Below are 18,188 nucleotides of genomic sequence, written 5' to 3' on the forward strand. Positions count from 1 at the left end.
CCGTTCACTGTTTCTCTCGAACGGTACAGTGTATAACTGTTTCATTGTAACTTGGTGTTTCTTTAGGACTCGAGCAATAGTTGTTGTGCTGACAGAATTAACATTTTCAAATATATCATTATCAGCCAGCACTCTATCTTGAATCTCCCGCAGTTTTATTGCTTTGTTGACAACAACCATGTCAACAATAGCATTTTCCTGCGCATCTGAAAATATTTTTCCTCTTCCCCCTGTTGGGGGCAGCCTTTGGGTCCTGTTGTAAAAATATATTTTACAGTCAAACTTACTGTAATATATATCTGTGTAAATATTCTATAATTGCAATACAAAATAGATTCCTGTAATGTTTTCATTTACTGTAAGGATGTAACTCTCACCTGTTTGTATGATGGAAAATTTGCATTACAGATGCCACTGTGGATCTTTGCAGATTGGGTTGCACCCTCAACCCTGCCTCTCTCAATGAGAGACCATGGTTCACGACATGGTCTATAAGTGTAGCCCTTATTTCATCTGAAATAACAGCTCTTTGTCTTCTTTGTCTTCCTCCACGCATCCGCCCTCTCCCTGCCACCCTTCTCCCTCCACGAACCCATCTTCCTTGTTCCATTTCCAAAATGAGTCTTTCTGAGCTCTACCTATATATACTGTAATATGTGTGTGTGTTCATTAACAAGTCTAAAACAAGACACCTGCTTAGCCTTTCAGCTGTAATTGCAATCAGCAGTGTTTGAAAGGCACAAGGCTGAAATCTATTCCGTTTTGAATGTGTGGTTCACAGTTTTGACAGCAGTGTGTTAGCATTTGAATCCACAGTGTTGTGCAGGTTGTGGTTAAAACTTGTTCACGCTACAGGTTCCCCAAGGGGAACCACGCCCCCCCCCGCTCAACTCAAACCGTGGCGCACAGAATGCAAAAATATTCTTAGAAATATTTAACCTCCACACATTAACAAGTCCAATAGCACAAATGAAAGATAAACACCTTGTTCATCTACCCAGCGAGTCAGATTTCTAAAATGTTTTACGGCGAAAACATAGCACATATTTATGTCAAACCACCACAGACACACAGACGATATGCAGCCATTTTGTCAAGCAAAAGATGCCATCACAAACGCAGGATTAAAAGAAAAATAATTCACTAACCTTTTGGAAATCTTCATCAGATGACAGTAATAGGACATGTTACACAGTACATTCATGTTTTTTCAATAATATGCCATTTATATCCATAAATCTCCGTTTACATTGAGCCATGTTAAAAAAAATGCTACAGAAATGTACGGAGAAATTATAGATAGCTCCGCCAGATAACGCCAGATAACAGCAATACACATCATACATTTTGACTAAATATACATGTTCTACATATAGTTAGAAAGATACACTGCTTCTTAATGCAACCGCTGTGTTACATTTATTTTTAACGTTACAGAATTCGTTCACTGGGCAATAATCTGAGGCGGCGCTCAGACATAAGCAATATTTCTGCGCTATGTTGGTGTCAACAGAAATACAAAATTACAACATAAATATTCCCTTACCTTTGATGGTCTTCGATCAGAATGTAGTGGAATGAGTCATACTTACCCAATACATCGTTTGGTCTCAGGTTGTGTGTCTTTGTATTAGCATATGCTAACAGCTTCAGCTGAAATGCACCCAAAATGACTTCTGGTCCCGCACAGTTGCGCATCAAAACTTCAAAATTACATATTATATGTCGACTAAACTGGTCAAACTAAGTGCAGAATCAAGCTTTAGGATGTTATTAACGTACAAAACAATTTGCGATTCAACCGAAAGAACGCAACTCTTCTCAGACGAGATGGAACAAAGAATGCCCTGTGTACAATTGCGCCAGAACGCGCAGCTATATTCTCGTGACACTTCAGTATTTTGCCCGCCAACGGGCCAAAGCTCGCGGGATTTTCTCCATTACTCGCCCTATTGAAAGAACACATCACGCTGAAGACACAGAAACTGTTCCCAGATCCGTAGCTGGTTGGGAAGGGTGGGGGAGATGACGTCAAATTTGGGCCAACTTTCCTGATGAGAGAGAGAGTTTGGGAGAATGGCTGCCCTGTGAGTTCTGCTTTACATACAGACATAATTCGAACGGTTTTAGAAGCTTTAGAGTGTTTTCTATTCAATAATAATTATTATATGCATATATTAGCAATTTTGGACAGATTTTTTTTCTGTTTACTATGGGCACGCAATTCCTCCAAAGGGGGCAGTATTGTCCTGAGCCTTAGTCATGGGATAAGTGTGTAGAGTTTTGAAAACCGTGTTCAAGCAATGAAAAACGAACTAGAGTTTGGTCCACATGAACTGCTGTTGTGCACACTGTAGTTAGAGTTTTGCACATGTGACTCCAGTTGTGTCCACTGTCGTTTAGCAATCGAAAGAAACTGTAAATAACATTCTGGCTGGTTTTGCCGTGAAGTTTCTCCTTTATATGATTCCCTTGAACAAATAATGCCAAAGTTACTGAAGAGATTTTAACATAGACAACATGTAGCTGAAATTCCCTAAGACCTCAAATTTTCATATCAAATAAAAACATTAGTGTCAAATATTCAGCTCTTGAATTGTCTCTCTATCCTTTGTTTGTATCAGATTGCAGTTCAGAGTGACTGTTACCTTCTATAATGATACATGATGTTTCTTAGTTTTGTTTTTGGTGGGGACATGAATTTATGGACAAGTAAACAGGTGAAATGTAAATGATATTTCTATAGCCTGTGTAGATTAGAAATTGAGCTGTTTAACGTATGAGATATGCGTAGTTAAATCAGTGTTGTATTTGTTTGGCTTTATTGTAAATATTAGTAACAGATTTTTTTGAAAATGGATGTTTATTTGTAAGCGATCCATGGATTTCAATCTCAAATGTGCAATAACAACCAGAATGAAGTTCTTATTTGCCATTTCAGCTTCACAAGTTACTAGGGATTAACGGTGAACAACACCAAGTCATATAACATATTCATCACAAGATGATGCACTACACTACAGAGATCATACTCAGCTGTGTGTTGTCAGTTAAGAGCCTATTACCTGCTGAGAACCACAACTACCTTATTGGTAGAGAATTAGCTACACAGCAACACGAGAAAAACTCTGTATTGTCTGTTGATCATCATGACTCAATTTGCTGTAGTTTATTGTGATGTAGTTTATCAAGCTTATTTGACGGTCTTTATGATTTATGATTTCATTTCCTCGTTTTATATTGTTTGAAGTCTAGTCTCTATGCAGATGACTTCAACAGATGTGAATGTATATATATTTTCTGTGAAGAAATTATGAAATTCTTAGTAAGAATGTTATTGTTACTGATTTAAACTTTTTATTGTTACTGATTTAAACCTTCTGTAAACGTAAATTGTTCTATTGAATATTGTATTAAAATAAAGATTTAATTTAACAAACTGGATGATGTATGTCAACATCAGAAGCCTCCTCCCTAAGTTTGTTTTACTCACTGCTTTAGCACACTCTGCTAACCCTGATGTCCTTGCAGTGTCTGAATCCTGGCTCAGGAAGGCCACCAAAAATTCTGAGATTTCCATACCCAACTATAACATATTCCGTCAAGATAGAACTGCCAAAGGGGGAGGAGTTGCAGTCTACTGCAGAGATAGCCTGCAAAGTAATGTCATACTTTCCAGGTCCATACCCAAACAGTTCGAACTACTAATTTTGAAAATTACTCTCTCCAGAAATAAGTCTCTCACTGTTGCCGCCTGCTACCGACCCCCTCAGCTCCCAGCTGTGCCCTGGACACCATTTGTGAATTGATCGCCCCCATCTAGCTTCAGAGTTTGTTCTGTTAGGTGACCTAAACTGGGATATGCTTAACACCCCGGCAGTCCTACAATCTAAGCTAGATGCCCTCAATCTCACACAAATCATCAAGGAACCCACCAGGTACAACCCTAACTCTGTAAACAAGGGCACCCTCATAAATGTCATCCTGACCAACTGGCCCTCCAAATACACCTCTGCTGTCTTCAACCAGGATCTCAGCGATCACTGCCTCATTGCCTGTATCCGCTACGGAGCCGCAGTCAAACGACCACCCCTCATCACTGTCAAACGCTCCCTAAAACACTTCTGTGAGCAGGCCTTTCTAATCGACCTGGCCCGGGTATCCTGGAAGGACATTGACCTCATCCCGTCAGTTGAGGATGCCTGGTCATTCTTTAAAAGTAACTTCCTCACCATTTTAGATAAGCATGCTCCGTTCAAAAAATGCAGAACTAAGAACAGACACAGCCCTTGGTTCACTCCAGACCTGACTGCCCTCGACCAGCACAAAAACATCCTGTGGCGGACTGCAATAGTATCGAATAGTCCCCGCGATATGCAACTGTTCAGGGAAGTCAGGAACCAATACATGCAGTCAGTCAGGAAAGCTAAGGCCAGCTTCTTCAGGCAGAAGTTTGCATCCTGTAGCTCCAACTCCAAAAAGGTCTGGGACACTGTGAAGTCCATGGAGAACAAGAGCACCTCCTCCCAGCTGCCCACTGCACTGAGGCTAGGTAACACGGTCACCACCGATAAATCCATGATTATCGAAAACTTCAACAAGCATTTCTCAACGGCTGGCCATGCCTTCCGCCTGGCTACGCCAACCTCGGCCAACAGCCCCGCCCCCCCGCAGCTCCTCGCCCAAGCCTCTCCAGGTTCTCCTTTACCCAAATCCAGATAGCAGATGTTCTGAAAGAGCTGCAAAACCTGGACCCGTACAAATCAGCTGGGCTTGACAATCTGGACCCTCTATTTCTGAAACTATCCGCCGCCATTGTCGCAACCCCTATTTCCAGCCTGTTCAACCTCTCTTTCATATCGTCTGAGATCCCCAAGGATTGGAAAGCTGCCGCAGTCATCCCCCTCTTCAAAGGGGGAGACACCCTGGACCCAAACTGTTACAGACCTATATCCATCCTGCCCTGCCTATCTAAGGTCTTCGAAAGCCAAGTCAACAAACAGGTCACTGACCATCTCGAATCCCACCGTGCCTTCTCCGCTGTGCAATCTGGTTTCCGAGCCGGTCACGGGTGCACCTCAGCCACACTCAAGGTACTAAATGATATCATAACCGCCATCGATAAAAGACAGTACTGTGCAGCCGTCTTCATCGACCTTGCCAAGGCTTTCGACTCTGTCAATCACCATATTCTTATCGGCAGACTCAGTAGCCTCGGTTTTTCGGATGACTGCCTTGCCTGGTTCACCAATTACTTTGCAGACAGAGTTCAGTGTGTCAAATTGGAGGGCATGCTGTCCGGTCCTCTGGCAGTCTCTATGGGGGTGCCACAGGGTTCAATTCTCGGGCCGACTCTTTTCTCTGTATATATCAATGATGTTGCTCTTGCTGCCGGCGATTCCCTGATCCACCTCTACGCAGACGACACCATTCTATATACTTCCGGCCCGTCTTTGGACACTGTGCCATCTAACCTCCAATTGAGCTTCAATGCCATACAACACTCCTTCCGTGGCCTCCAACTGCTCTTAAACGCTAGTAAAACCAAATGCATGCTTTTCAACCGATCGCTGCCTGCACCCACATGCCCGACTAGCATCACCACCCTGGATGGTTCCGACCTTGAATATGTGGACATCTATAAGTATCTAGGTGTCTGGCTAGACTGTAAACTCTCCTTCCAGACTCATATCAAACATCTCCAATCGAAAATCAAATCAAGAGTCGGCTTTCTATTCCGCAACAAAGCCTCCTTCACTCACGCCGCCAAACTTACCCTAGTAAAACTGACCATCCTATCGATCCTCGACTTCGGCGATGTCATCTACAAAATTGCTTCCAACAGTCGGCTGGCCCTCGCTACATATTCGTCGCCAGACCCACTGGCTCCAGGTCATCTGCAAGTCCATGCTAGGTAAAGCTCCACCTTATCTCAGTTCACTGGTCACGATGGCAACACCCATCCGTAGCATGCGCTCCAACAGGTGTTACTCACTGATCATCCCTAAAGCCAACACCTCATTTGGCCGCCTTTCGTTCCAATACTCTGCTGCCTGTGACTGGAACGAATTGCAAAAATCCCTGAAGTTGGAGACTTTTATCTCTCTCACCAACTTCAAACATCTGCTATCTGAGCAGCTAACCGATCGCTGCAGCTGTACATAGTCTATTGGTAAATAGCCCACCCATTTTCACCTACCTCATCCCCATACTGTTTTTATTTACACCAATATCTCTACCTGTACATGACCATCTGATCATTTATCACCCCAGTGTTAATCTGCAAAATTGTAATTATTCGCCTACCTCCTCATGCCTTTTGCACACAATGTAGATAGACTCCCCTTTTTTCTACTGTGTTATTGACTTGTTAATTGTTTACTCCATGTGTAACTCTGTGTTGTCTGTTCACACTGCTATGCTTTATCTTGGCCAGGTCGCAGTTGCAAATGAGAACTTGTTCTCAACTAGCCTACCTGGTTAAATAAAGGTGAGAAAAAAAAAAAAAAAAAAAAGTCAAATGTCATCTACAGATATGTGATCTTAATTTGAGCCAGTTTGCTACCGAAGGAAACCAATCCTGAAGCAACAGGAAATATGAATTATTATGTGGATTATAATTAATGGATGTTTTTGTAGTAGTAGATACATTTTCTGTAAGGGAAAATCAAGTCTGAAATTTCAAAGTGGAAATTACAAACTCCAGAAGCCTTTTTCAAGTTGTACATTTCCTTCAACAGGGTGATCAAATTAAGATCCTACATCTGTACCAGTATTATATTTTGCGGCTAAAGCCTCAGTAAAAAGCCCGTCATTTCCGCAACACATAACACTTTGTATCTGAACACAGTTGTGGAACTTGTTTTATGGAATCTAAACATTCCTGGTTTACAGGAACTGAACTATTCAGACATCCTGAAAGGTGATACTATGAATGGCTCACTATATGATCAGTTCTACAATCAAATGTAATCTAATGTATCATTACATCATTGGGTAACTGCATGACTGCCCTGCATGACCCCTGCCAGGCAACCCCATTAGCCTGTGTATTTTCCCAGACCCAAATGTGCTAGACTCATGTCCACTGGCCATGCAAATACATCTGTTGTTAGTAAACCTAAAGGGTTTTTAAAGTACATAACAACCTTTCACCTTAAAGTCTTTAGCATTACTTGTGAACTTTATAGTGTGTGGTATAGTGAGACACTGTCTCTTTTTCCCTTGGTAAAAAGAGGACAATATTGGGTGTCTGCTTTGGAAGTGAAATGTCTTTACTCAAATCACAGGTGTGCTCTGAGAAGGAATGAGAGAAAGAGAAAGGAAAGGAAATAACCTCATCGCTTTCTATGCTAAATGTGGCCCAGCCCTGCTCAACCTGTTCTCATTATCTTCATTCCCAGGAATCTTTCTTGCAAATCAGTCCAGGGAGTTCATTTGTTTTTCACCATAGATAAAGTTGTTTGTTCATTTGTTTAGGTCGTAGCTCAAGGAGAGTTGTATGTCCTCTCTCTCTCTGTGTTTTCAGGCTGGAATCATTGGCAGCAGCTAGAGTCTCAGGACATGAATGTCCACTGAAGCGAATGTCTTAGAGGGGTTGGTAGAACGTTGTTTTATTGATGAAGAGAAGAATAATGTCTGTATGTGGGATGACGGGACCAGGGCTTGGTCTGTCTGTGTTCCTGTTGGCTCTCCTTCATCTTCAATGCTCAGGTAGGACTGACTTGGTTGACTGTTGGGTCTGTCTTGCCAATCATACATGTAAAGGTAGCTACTGTAAAGCTACCATATTATGTTTATTTTAGCCAAGATTGGTTGGGCTCAAGAGCAGCCATCCAGACCTAGAATGTAGACAGAGAGCAATATTTGCAGTGGTGCCTTGGTTTCACTGATGTCCCTTGTATCAGGAAAATACAATCTCAGACCAATTCACATTGGAATAGTCAAACAGTCAAACAACCCTTTCCATGAGAACTAGTGCGCTTTGCCTCCTAGGCAAATGAGGACTAGGCTGTGTCACAAGCAATGACTGATTATGTTGCATTTCTCTCCTTGCTGTCTCTTCTCCCCTCCCATTTCTCTCATTCACTGTACCCATCTCTTGCTCATACCCCATCATCATCCATCCTCCAGCCCAGAACAACTACACTACGCTCCCAAATAACGTATCAGTGGCTGTTGGCAAGCCTGCTGCCTTCCAGTGTGGTGTGTCCCCTCCTCCTAGACAACTCAACTTCACTCTCTATGGTAGCCATAGAAACATAACCCTCATCTGCCCAGGAGACCACACTGAGTATCTGGCTGCCCAGGTGAGTGGCACAGCCTTAGCTTATATTATATCAACCATCCAGGTTACAGGTATTTGCTCTGTACAGGCCTGGATGATGCAGGTGACCTAATTAGCATGACCATTGGTACAGCTGAAATCACTGGGAAATCCATACAGTAGCTCAATTCAGCAGGCCTGTTGGAGTGCAAAACAATTACTTTCATTGTCCCTTTAGAGCTTGCTAATTGGAGTCTTTACCAGATGAGATAAGATATAATCTCTCCCCCCTCCTCTCTCTCTCTCTCTCAGTCAATAAAAGGGTACTGTGATAACACAGGTAAGGAGCTCTTTGCAATATGGCTTATCAGTGGGACATCCCGCTCTGACAACCACACACGTGTGGTATGTGAGAGCTCAGGACGACCACTAGTGGATGGATACCTCTGGGTGTACGGTAAATACACCTCTCTAATATACCTTCCCTGAGCTTATGGTATTTGACGTTGTCATCATTAGCTAACCATAATCTCTTTGTCTGTCTGTCTTTCCTGTCTATCCTGTCTGTCTATCCCGTCTGTCTCTATCCTGTTTGTCTGTCTGTCTTTCCTCTTCGGATACATTTTCAGAGGACGGCAGTTACTTTGCCACCCTCATTGGCTGCGTCATTGGTGGTTTCTTTGGTATCCTCATCGTCTTTGGTCTGTCATACACTGTGCTCAGGAGATCTGAGAGGTTCCAGCTCTGTTTCAGTAAGTACCTCTCTCCTTCAGCCCTAACAGAGGATGGACCAGAGAATGATGCAGCGTGACGTTCATATGGTTCTCTTCTCTTTTCTGTGTTTGTGTCAACAGGGGGGAAAGATCGTGAGGATGACATCACCACAATGGTGACAAAGGATTAAACACACCTTTCAATACTGTTGGATTTACTTATTCAACTTCTTAAAGGTGGCACTTTGTGTATTTTTTTGCATATGCAGAATTTTGATTGTAATTTTTATTTTGTTTTACTGTTCTATTATTTGCTTATCTAGCAGTATGCAGTATCTGATACTGGCATCCATTTCCTGTGTTTTGTATCTTATTAAATGTAGCTAAACATAGGAAATTTAACAACATGTTGCATTTTGAAAACGTCTTACAAAAGACCCATATATCATATTCTCACCCATAAGCTTTTAGATTTGTTTTGCCTTGGTTTGTTCAGTCGCAGTTCTACTATTTGTCCAACAGAGAGCAGCCATGACAGTACTGAAACTGAAGTTCAATGATGCTGGGATACTACTAAAGCGTTTGATCATGTACTATAATTGTGCGTCTCTGACTTTTCCTCTACTCCGGGATACTGAAGTTTATGTTCCTTTTTTATACTGCGTTTTATAGCTCCATTAATTGTTTTACAGTTATGCTGGCAGCCAGCTAACACCTGTTTTCACTGCATAAACAATAGAGAGCAGGACGTCTGAGTATCTGTCTAAAGTGTTCCAGTGGAGGATCAGTAGAGGTGGTGCGATGTTGACTCAGCTGGCCTGCTGTGCTGTGGTATGACTCTAACACGGACACAACTCACATCACTTCAAATCCCACAATATGCATTGCTAATTTGTTTAGAATTACATACATTCTTTGAGATGTATTTATATTTTTATGCATGCTCCCCATCTTCAGAGTGGCTTGTCAGAGGATATGGTCAAATGCTCAAAGACCCTTAGATGGTTTGTTTAGTGACAAATATGCTTCCTAACAAGTAAGAGTAGTGTACGTTTTGAGTGTTCCAGCACGAGCGTGATTGTGTCAGTGCATGCAGGCATACTTACATACCACACTTTTGTTTAAGTCTAAGCTATGCACCGGAGTTGTGTCAGTGATGATGCATTCATATTATATTAATACAGTGTGTTCCATTTGTATTGGAGCAGTGAAAGTTGTTGTTTTGGCTCTGTACACTTTGGATTTGAAATGATTCAATGACTATGATGTTAAAGTGCTGACTGTCAGCTTTAATTTGAGGTTATTTTCATCCATATCGGGTGAACCGTTTAGAAATGACAGCACTTTTTGTAAATAGTCCCCCCATTTGGACAAATGCACTTATATGTGTATTAAAGTAGTAGAAAGTTAAGTATTTGGTCCCATATTCATCGCACGCAATGACTACATCAAGCTTGTGACTCTACAAATTTGTTGAATGCATTTGTTGTTTGTTTTGGTTGTGTTTCAGATTATATTGTGCCCAATATAAATGAATGGTCAATAATGTATTGTGTCATTTTGGAGTCACTTTAATTGTAAAATAAGAATAAAATATTGTTCTAAACATTTCTGCATTAATGTGGATGCTACCATGATTACGGATAATCCTGAATGAATCGTGAATAATGATGAATGAGAAAGTTACAGACACACTCCATTATTTACCATTCCTATGTATTGGGCACAAAATAATCTGAAACAACCAAAACAAACAGCAAATGCATTTAATAAATGTGTAGAGTCACAAGCTTGATGTTGTCATTGTGTGCTATGAATATGGGACCAAATACTTAACTTTTTACTATAATACACATACAAGTACATTTGTCGTAATACTTTTGGTGCCTTAAAATGGGGGAACTATGTTGAAAAAGTGCTGTAATTTCTAAATGGTTCACCCGATATGGATAAAAATATCCTCAAATTAAATATGACACTCTGCACGTCAACCTCAAAGTCATGATATAATTTCAAATCCAAAGTGCTGGGGTACAGAGCCAAAACAAACCAAAAATGTGTCACTGTCTCAATACTATTTTAAAGAGATGTTGTGCAAAGAAGAGAGCAGGGTTTTTGTGGAGGGAATGTCTTATGTGTGTGTTGTTCCTTGTGTGTCAGCTTTACCCTTTGGATAGCCCACCCTGACTGTCTCTTGTGTGAGTCTACGACAACCCTTTCCCTGTGGCCACTGGTTCTGTAGACTATGTGGCGGAGGTATGTGTAAGGTACCCAATTGTCATACTTGAGTAAAAGTAAAGATACCTTAATATGAAAGGACTCAAGTAAAAGTGAGTCACCTAGTAAAATCCTACTTGAGTAAAAGTCTAAAAGTATTTGGTTTTAAATATACTTAGGTATCAAAAGTCAATGTAATCTCAAAAATGTACTTAAGTATCAAAAGTAAAAGTATAAATCATTTCAAATTCCTTTTATAAAGCAAACCAGGCGGCGCTCATATTTTTATTACATATTTGTTTTACAGATAGCCAGGAGCGCCCTCTTACACTCAGACGTAATTTACAAACAAAGTATTTTTGTTTAGTTGGTCTGCCAGATCAGAGGCAGTACATATGACCAGGAACGTTGTCTTGATAAATGCGTGACTTGGACCATTTTCCTGTACTGCTAAGCATTCAAAATATAATGAGTACTTTTGAGTGTCGGGAAAATGTATGGAGTAAAAAGTACATGATTTTCTTTAGGAATGTAGTGAAGTAAAAGTATACATTGTCAAAAATATACATAAATAGTAAAGTAAAGTACAGATACCAAATAAAAAACTATGTAGATAGTACTTTAAATTATTTTACATCACTGGGTATGCAGGTATGCAGTCTTCCAATCAATTAGTTTGCACTATATGGTCAGTTTTGAACATTGTGGAAAAGTTGTATTATCATCAGTAATAAATGTCTTAAAACTATTCTGGTTGCATGGAATGCTGTTGTGCTTGAACGTACAACAATGGAACACATATGTTGGACACAATACACACATAGACATGGACAGCACAGAATGGACTTTATCTCACAGTTTTATCAGTCCTTCATGGTGGTAACCCCCTCTTTCTCATGTCAGGTCTTCATATGTCACTGATGGTCCCTCGAACTAGGATATAGTCACTCACATTATTGTATTATCACTCGTGAAGAACTGGATACATATTCCTCCACAGATGCCGCGGGGATATAAATAGTCCCAGATAGCAGCACGTCACCATGCCAATAATGTGCAGAAGTTCAGTCATGTGTCCCCTCTGAGGAGCCAACATAGAGGTGTGAGCCTTAGGTTCTTGACTCTGTTGTTCAGTTTACTGTGTTAGCCTTTTTCATGGCTTTGTGATTTCATTTACTTTCCACACTACTCCAAATGAGAAGCACATGATCACACAGGCAGGCAGGCAGGCAGGAAGACAAAACCTGTTGTTGACAAAGCATGTGACAAATACATTTACATTTTATTTGTTTTGACAGGCAGACGGACAGAGAGACAGAGTCCCACTGACATCACCAGTAGTGAGTTCTGATCTCTGAGCTATGATAGCTGTCTCTTTGAGTTGGGAATAGATGTGGAATATTCCAAAGCATTATATTGTATTTAAGGCACCTCCCTCTCTGTGAGGTGAGCATGATCTTAATCTGACGGTTGTCATGTTTCTTTTTACTCCAAAACTGGCTTGGGAGGGACACTTATAGATCTGTGTGTGATTTTCTATACATTTGTCATTTATTTATAACAATAGAGCCATATGGACAAGGTGCACTATATATACTAAAGTACATGGACACCCCTTCAAATTTGTGGATTCGGCTATTTCAGCCACAGGTGTATAAAATCTCCATACACAAACATTGGCAGTAGAATGGTCTTATTGAAGAGCTCAGTAACTTTTAGCATGGCACCGTCATAGGATGCCACCTTTCCAAAAAGTCAAAGTGTCAAAGTGTTGTTATTGCGAAGTGGAAATGTATAGGATAAACAACGGCTCAGCCTCGAAGTGGTAGGTCCCACAAGCTTACAGAACAGGATGCCGAGTGCTGAAGCATGTAAAAATCGGCTGCCCTTGGTTGCAACACTCATTACCGAGTTCCAAACTGCCTCTCAAAGCAAAGTCAGCACAAGAACTGTTCGCCGGGAGCTTCATGAAATGGGTTTCCATGGCCGAGCAGTCGCACACAAGCCTAACATTACCATGCGCAATGCCAAGCGTGAGTTGGAGTGGTGTAACGCTCACCGCCATTGAACTCTGGAGCAGTGTAAACACGTTCTCGGGAGAGAATAATCACGCTTCACCATCTGGCAATCCGACAGACGAATCTGGGCTTGGCAGCTGCCAGGAGAACGCTACCTGCCCCAATGCATAGTGCCAACTGTAAAGTTTGGTGGATGAGGATTAATGGTCTGGGGCTGTTTTTCATGGTTTGGGCTTGGCCCCTTAGTTCCAGTGAAGGGAAATCGTAACACAACAGCATGCAATGACATTCTAGATAATTCTGTGCTTCCAACTTTGGCAACAGTTTGAGGAAGGCCCTTTCCTGTTTCACCATGACAATGCCCCTGTGCACAAAGCGAGGTCCTTGCAAAAATGGTTTGTCAAAATCGATGTGGAAGAACTTGACTGGCCTGCACAGAGCCCTGACCTCAACCCCATCGAACACCTTTGGGATAAATTGGAACGCCGACTGCGTCTAATCGCCTAATCGCCCAACATCAGTGCTCGACCTCACTAATGCTCTTGTTGCTGAATGGAAGCAAGTCCCCACAGCAATGTTCCAACATCTAGTGGAAAGCCTTCCCAGAAGAGTGGAGGCTGTTATAACAGCAAAGAAGTGCTGCAAGGTATACTGGTAACACGGTAATATTATGATACTTATAATACCAACATTTTAGAATACTGTAGTACATTTTCACATGATAATACCGACTTTTTAAACCTACCGATATAAAAAACCTGCTCGCGCCTGTTATGAAATGTTTGTGAAGTCAGTTTTGCTTCTAAACTTTCATGTGCATATCAGCGGGGATGCAGACCCAAACTCTGGTGAGTGTTCTCTTGTTAGATGTGTTACATTGGAGCTGCGCACAAAGAAAGCAATGTTAATATATTGTATAATTTCATCGCCTGTTATAACCTAGGGCACAGACCAGTCTGAGTAGACTTTGGAAGTTCACTGTCATGCAGCCTCTGAGCGTCAGAGAGGGAAATGGAGCACGCGACAGGCATGTCTGCAGCTTTACAGCAAAGAAAACGGCTTGTCTCTAGCCTAAACTGTTAAGAGAAGATGCCTTTTTTAAATATAATTTAACAAACTAATTCCGGTCGCTAATTATTAGTTTGATAACAAATGATGTTGTTCAGTCATGTTACCTAGCTAGCTAACAACCTGCTAACTTTCCAGTAGGTTTAGGCAAATTTGACTGGCACAGGAAGAAAGGAAAAGGGTCTGCTACTCATGAGATGTGTTTCAAAAGGTAGGGTTCATATTGGCCTAATGGAAGCCTAAACTATAAACAAAATCAATTTATTTCTGGTGCTCCTTAAATTATGTTTGTTGCCTAATGTTTTAAAGGTTGAGAGCAGAGTGCCTACAGTGCATTCGGAAAGTATTCAGATCCCTTGTCACCCTTGTCAAAAGGAGTAGACCACGGCGCAGCGTGCGTAGAGTTGCACATATTTTAATTAATAGAAACTCACCAAACAAACGAAATGTGAAGCTACTGGTGTGCACACAGGCAACTAACTGTAGACAAGATCCCACAAACACAATGGGAAAATGGCTACCTAAATATGATCCCCAATCAGAGACAACGATAAACTGCATCTGATTAGGAACCATATCAAGCCACCATAGAAATACAATTCACCTAGATGACCCACCCTAGTCACTATCACGCCCCAACCAACATAGAGAATAAACAGCTTTCTATGGTCAGCGTGACACCCCTTCACTTTTTTCACATTTTGTTACATTACAGCCTTAGTCTAAAATTGATTAAATAAATAAAAATTCTCATACATCAACACGCAATACCCCATAATGCAAATTTATACAAAATAAAACACAGAAATACCTTATTTGCATAAGCATTCAGACCCTTTGTTATAAGACTCGAAATTGAGTTCAGATACTGTACATCCTGTTTCCGTTGATCATCCTTGAGATTTTTCTACAACTTGATTGGATTCCACCTGTGGTAAATTCAATTGATTGGACATGATTTGGAAAGGCACCTGTCTATATACAGGTCCCACAGTTGTCAGGGCAAAAACCAAGCTATTCGGTGGAAGGAATTGTCCGTAGAGCTCAGAGATAGGATTGTGTTGAGGCACAGATTTGGGGAAGTATGATATTTCAGTTATTTGTAATAAGTTTGCACACAAAAAAATACTTGTTTTTGCTATGTCATTATGGGGTGTGTAGATTGATGAGGGAAAAAACAATTTAATACATTTTAGAATATGGCTGTAATGTAACAAAATGTGGGAAAAGTGAAGGGGTCTGCGCTGTGTTTGTGTGAGAGAGAGTGATTTGTATGTGTGTGTGTTTATGAGAGTGAGGGAGACAAGAGTGTGTGAGGAAGGGAGGGAGAGTGTGTGTGCGTTAACTGAAGAGTAAAGAAGGTTTCATGTAGTGTTTTCACCTTACTGACTCTGACATGCAGATCATTATGCATGTTTTTTCCTCCTCCCATTCCTCCAGCCAAATCACAGCTAGGGCTTTGTGAATATGAGTAAATCAGCCATTCTATGCAGTATTCTACTATACACTAAAAAGTGTGAAGTTAAATTCAATGTTTTGTATTGAGTAGCAGTGTGAATTTCAGTGACAGGTTTTTGGAGAACGTTTAGAAAACGTGAACAAGCGTCCCGGGGGCTGTGCAAAAAGGATGCTATGCCACAGATTTATTTTCCACTGTGGAAAAAATAATAATATATATATATATTTTTTAACCTTTATTGAACTAGGCAAGTCAGTTCAGAATAAATTATTGTTTACAATGACGGCCTACACCGGCCAAACCCGGACTATATTTGTTTTGAACTGACTTGCCTAGTTAAAGAAAGGTTAAATAACATAAAATAAAAAGATTGTGCGCCGCTCTATGGGACTCTCAATCACGGACAGTTGTGATACAACCTGGATTCCAACCAGGGTGTCTTTATTGACAGCTCTAGCACTGAGATGCAGTGCCTTAGACTTCTGCGCCACCCGGGAGCCTGAGTGGCATCGTGATACTTGGCCTGGTATCGTATCGTTGGTAAAATGTTGATATCGTGACGAGCCTACAGCAAAGGGGTGACCAACTCCAAGATAATGCCCATGATTTAGGAATGAGATGTTCAACGAGCATACTTTTGGTCATGTAGTGTATCTCTATTCGAGGGAACCTATTAGACTGCATTGATTCAATACATTCTGGCCAAAGGCTACTCCTGTTAATTCTGTGTTGTGTGTTGGCCTTTTGTAGTACCCATATAGCATTTTTTAACATCCGTTTATCAAAGAGACTACAAAAAATATTTCGATTTTTCTCACTCCTATTTCAGACAATGCTAAAATTTGGGACGGTACATAATGTCTCTCTGTGTCCTTTTAGATTGTCTTCTTAGAATGTCCTCTTGGAATGTCTCAGAATGACATTGAAATGTTACTGGACTGGAAGGAAACTTCCTGGATTAATGTATCTCACTGTGTCGTAATCATGGAGATTGATTCTAAGGCATTCAAATATTTCAAGGACGCCCCAAATCCATTTCTCTCCAGCTCAAACCGTATGCTTCTCTAGCATTCATTCTGCTTATCAGTAGGACATGCACAAAGTCTAATATAACTGACCATAAAGCGAATCCACCGAAAGACATTCAATGAAATAGTGATCAGTATGAGAGCTCAGTCGGTCTTGGTATGGCAACTCAGTACCTCGTCCCACCCAGTGTTTTTAACCCTGAACAGAAGGGCACAGGCCTGTGTTTGGGGCACAACAGTGCACCTGGATGCACCACACACATTCTGCACACGGGATCTCATCGTCCTATAGTGTGTTTAAGGTGACAACAAAAGGGAGCGGCTATTCCTCAAGGTAAAAGGAAAGAGACTAGGTGTGTGAAGTCAGCAGGACGACCTGAGCTACCCAGCAGACGTCCTCAGACCCCTTGCCAAGACAGACCTCGTTCTCAGGTAAGAAGGGATTTCACTGGCTTTCCCAGGCCCTGTTTTACAACCATATGTGTTGTTATGATCACTTACACATCCATAGGGTGGGGTGTTGCTATAGCACCATTAGGTTCTGAAGATTGTATGGATGTAATGGTGATTTTTGTATATATTTAGATAGTCAATGTAAATTCACTTTGTAAAGTCAATATATTCTCAGTTGGTTGAGCTAGGTTGGTGTGTTCCCTGCGAAAGGCAGTTGTCAGGTAGTAAATATATGGATAGGTATCCTTGACCTTGAGGGATGACATGCTGATCAGCATGGTGACCTTCACTACTATTAGTCTGCAACAGGGAAAATGGCATTCTGGGCATATTGGAATATATATTGTACTATATATACTATATATTGGGATATATAGTACAATACGATCGGAAATATTCTGTTTCCCTCTATAAGTTCAGATGTATGTGTTATGTTTCAGTGTATGAATGCTCTAAGTGAATGCTCTGACGTGAACTATACACATAATAGTATTTCGACATAGGACTAATTCCCATTGTCAGTTGGAGTTGAGAGATAGAGTCATCTACGACCACATCTTACTGTGTATGAGGGCATTAGAAAACGAGAAAACTCATTCTAAAAAATCTGATAGGAAAAGTTGGATTACTAGCATTGACCTGGTCTTCAAATGGTGGTATTGTCTATTGTAAAACAAACTCGTTTTTACCAGAATGAAGGAGATGGGTGTCGTATTTCTATATTTCCAAAACATTGCAGTGTAAACCCCAGTGAGTGACCAAGGTCGAGCCAAGGGTGTCCTGAGGCCTGTGGCGTCCGCCCCACATTTCCTCCCTCAGCTGTTTTCTGTCCAAACACCCACAATGCCCTCCTGCTGCGTCCCGGTGTCTGTCTCACACCACAAGGACATTCTGCCCCTTTATCCTCACTGTGTTTGGGAACAAGAATGGGACTGTGCAGGAGGGCAACATAGACACAATGGTTTT

The 18,188-nt window shown here is 41.2% G+C and overlaps 1 protein-coding gene across 1 annotated transcript in view; it reads left to right on the plus strand.

Moving 5' to 3' along the window:
* Window positions 1-3,439, plus strand: part of LOC135522031 (serine protease hepsin-like) — a 26,731-nt gene extending 23,292 nt beyond the window's left edge. The window contains exon 13 of the mRNA XM_064947921.1: window positions 1-3,439. This exon is cut by the window's left edge and continues 1,775 nt beyond it. The gene's annotated coding sequence lies outside the window, so the exon portion shown is untranslated.
* Window positions 3,440-18,188: the final 14,749 nt, after the last annotated feature.

This window comes from Oncorhynchus masou, chromosome 30 (genome assembly GCF_036934945.1).
Source record: "Oncorhynchus masou masou isolate Uvic2021 chromosome 30, UVic_Omas_1.1, whole genome shotgun sequence".
NCBI classification, from domain to species: domain Eukaryota; kingdom Metazoa; phylum Chordata; class Actinopteri; order Salmoniformes; family Salmonidae; genus Oncorhynchus; species Oncorhynchus masou.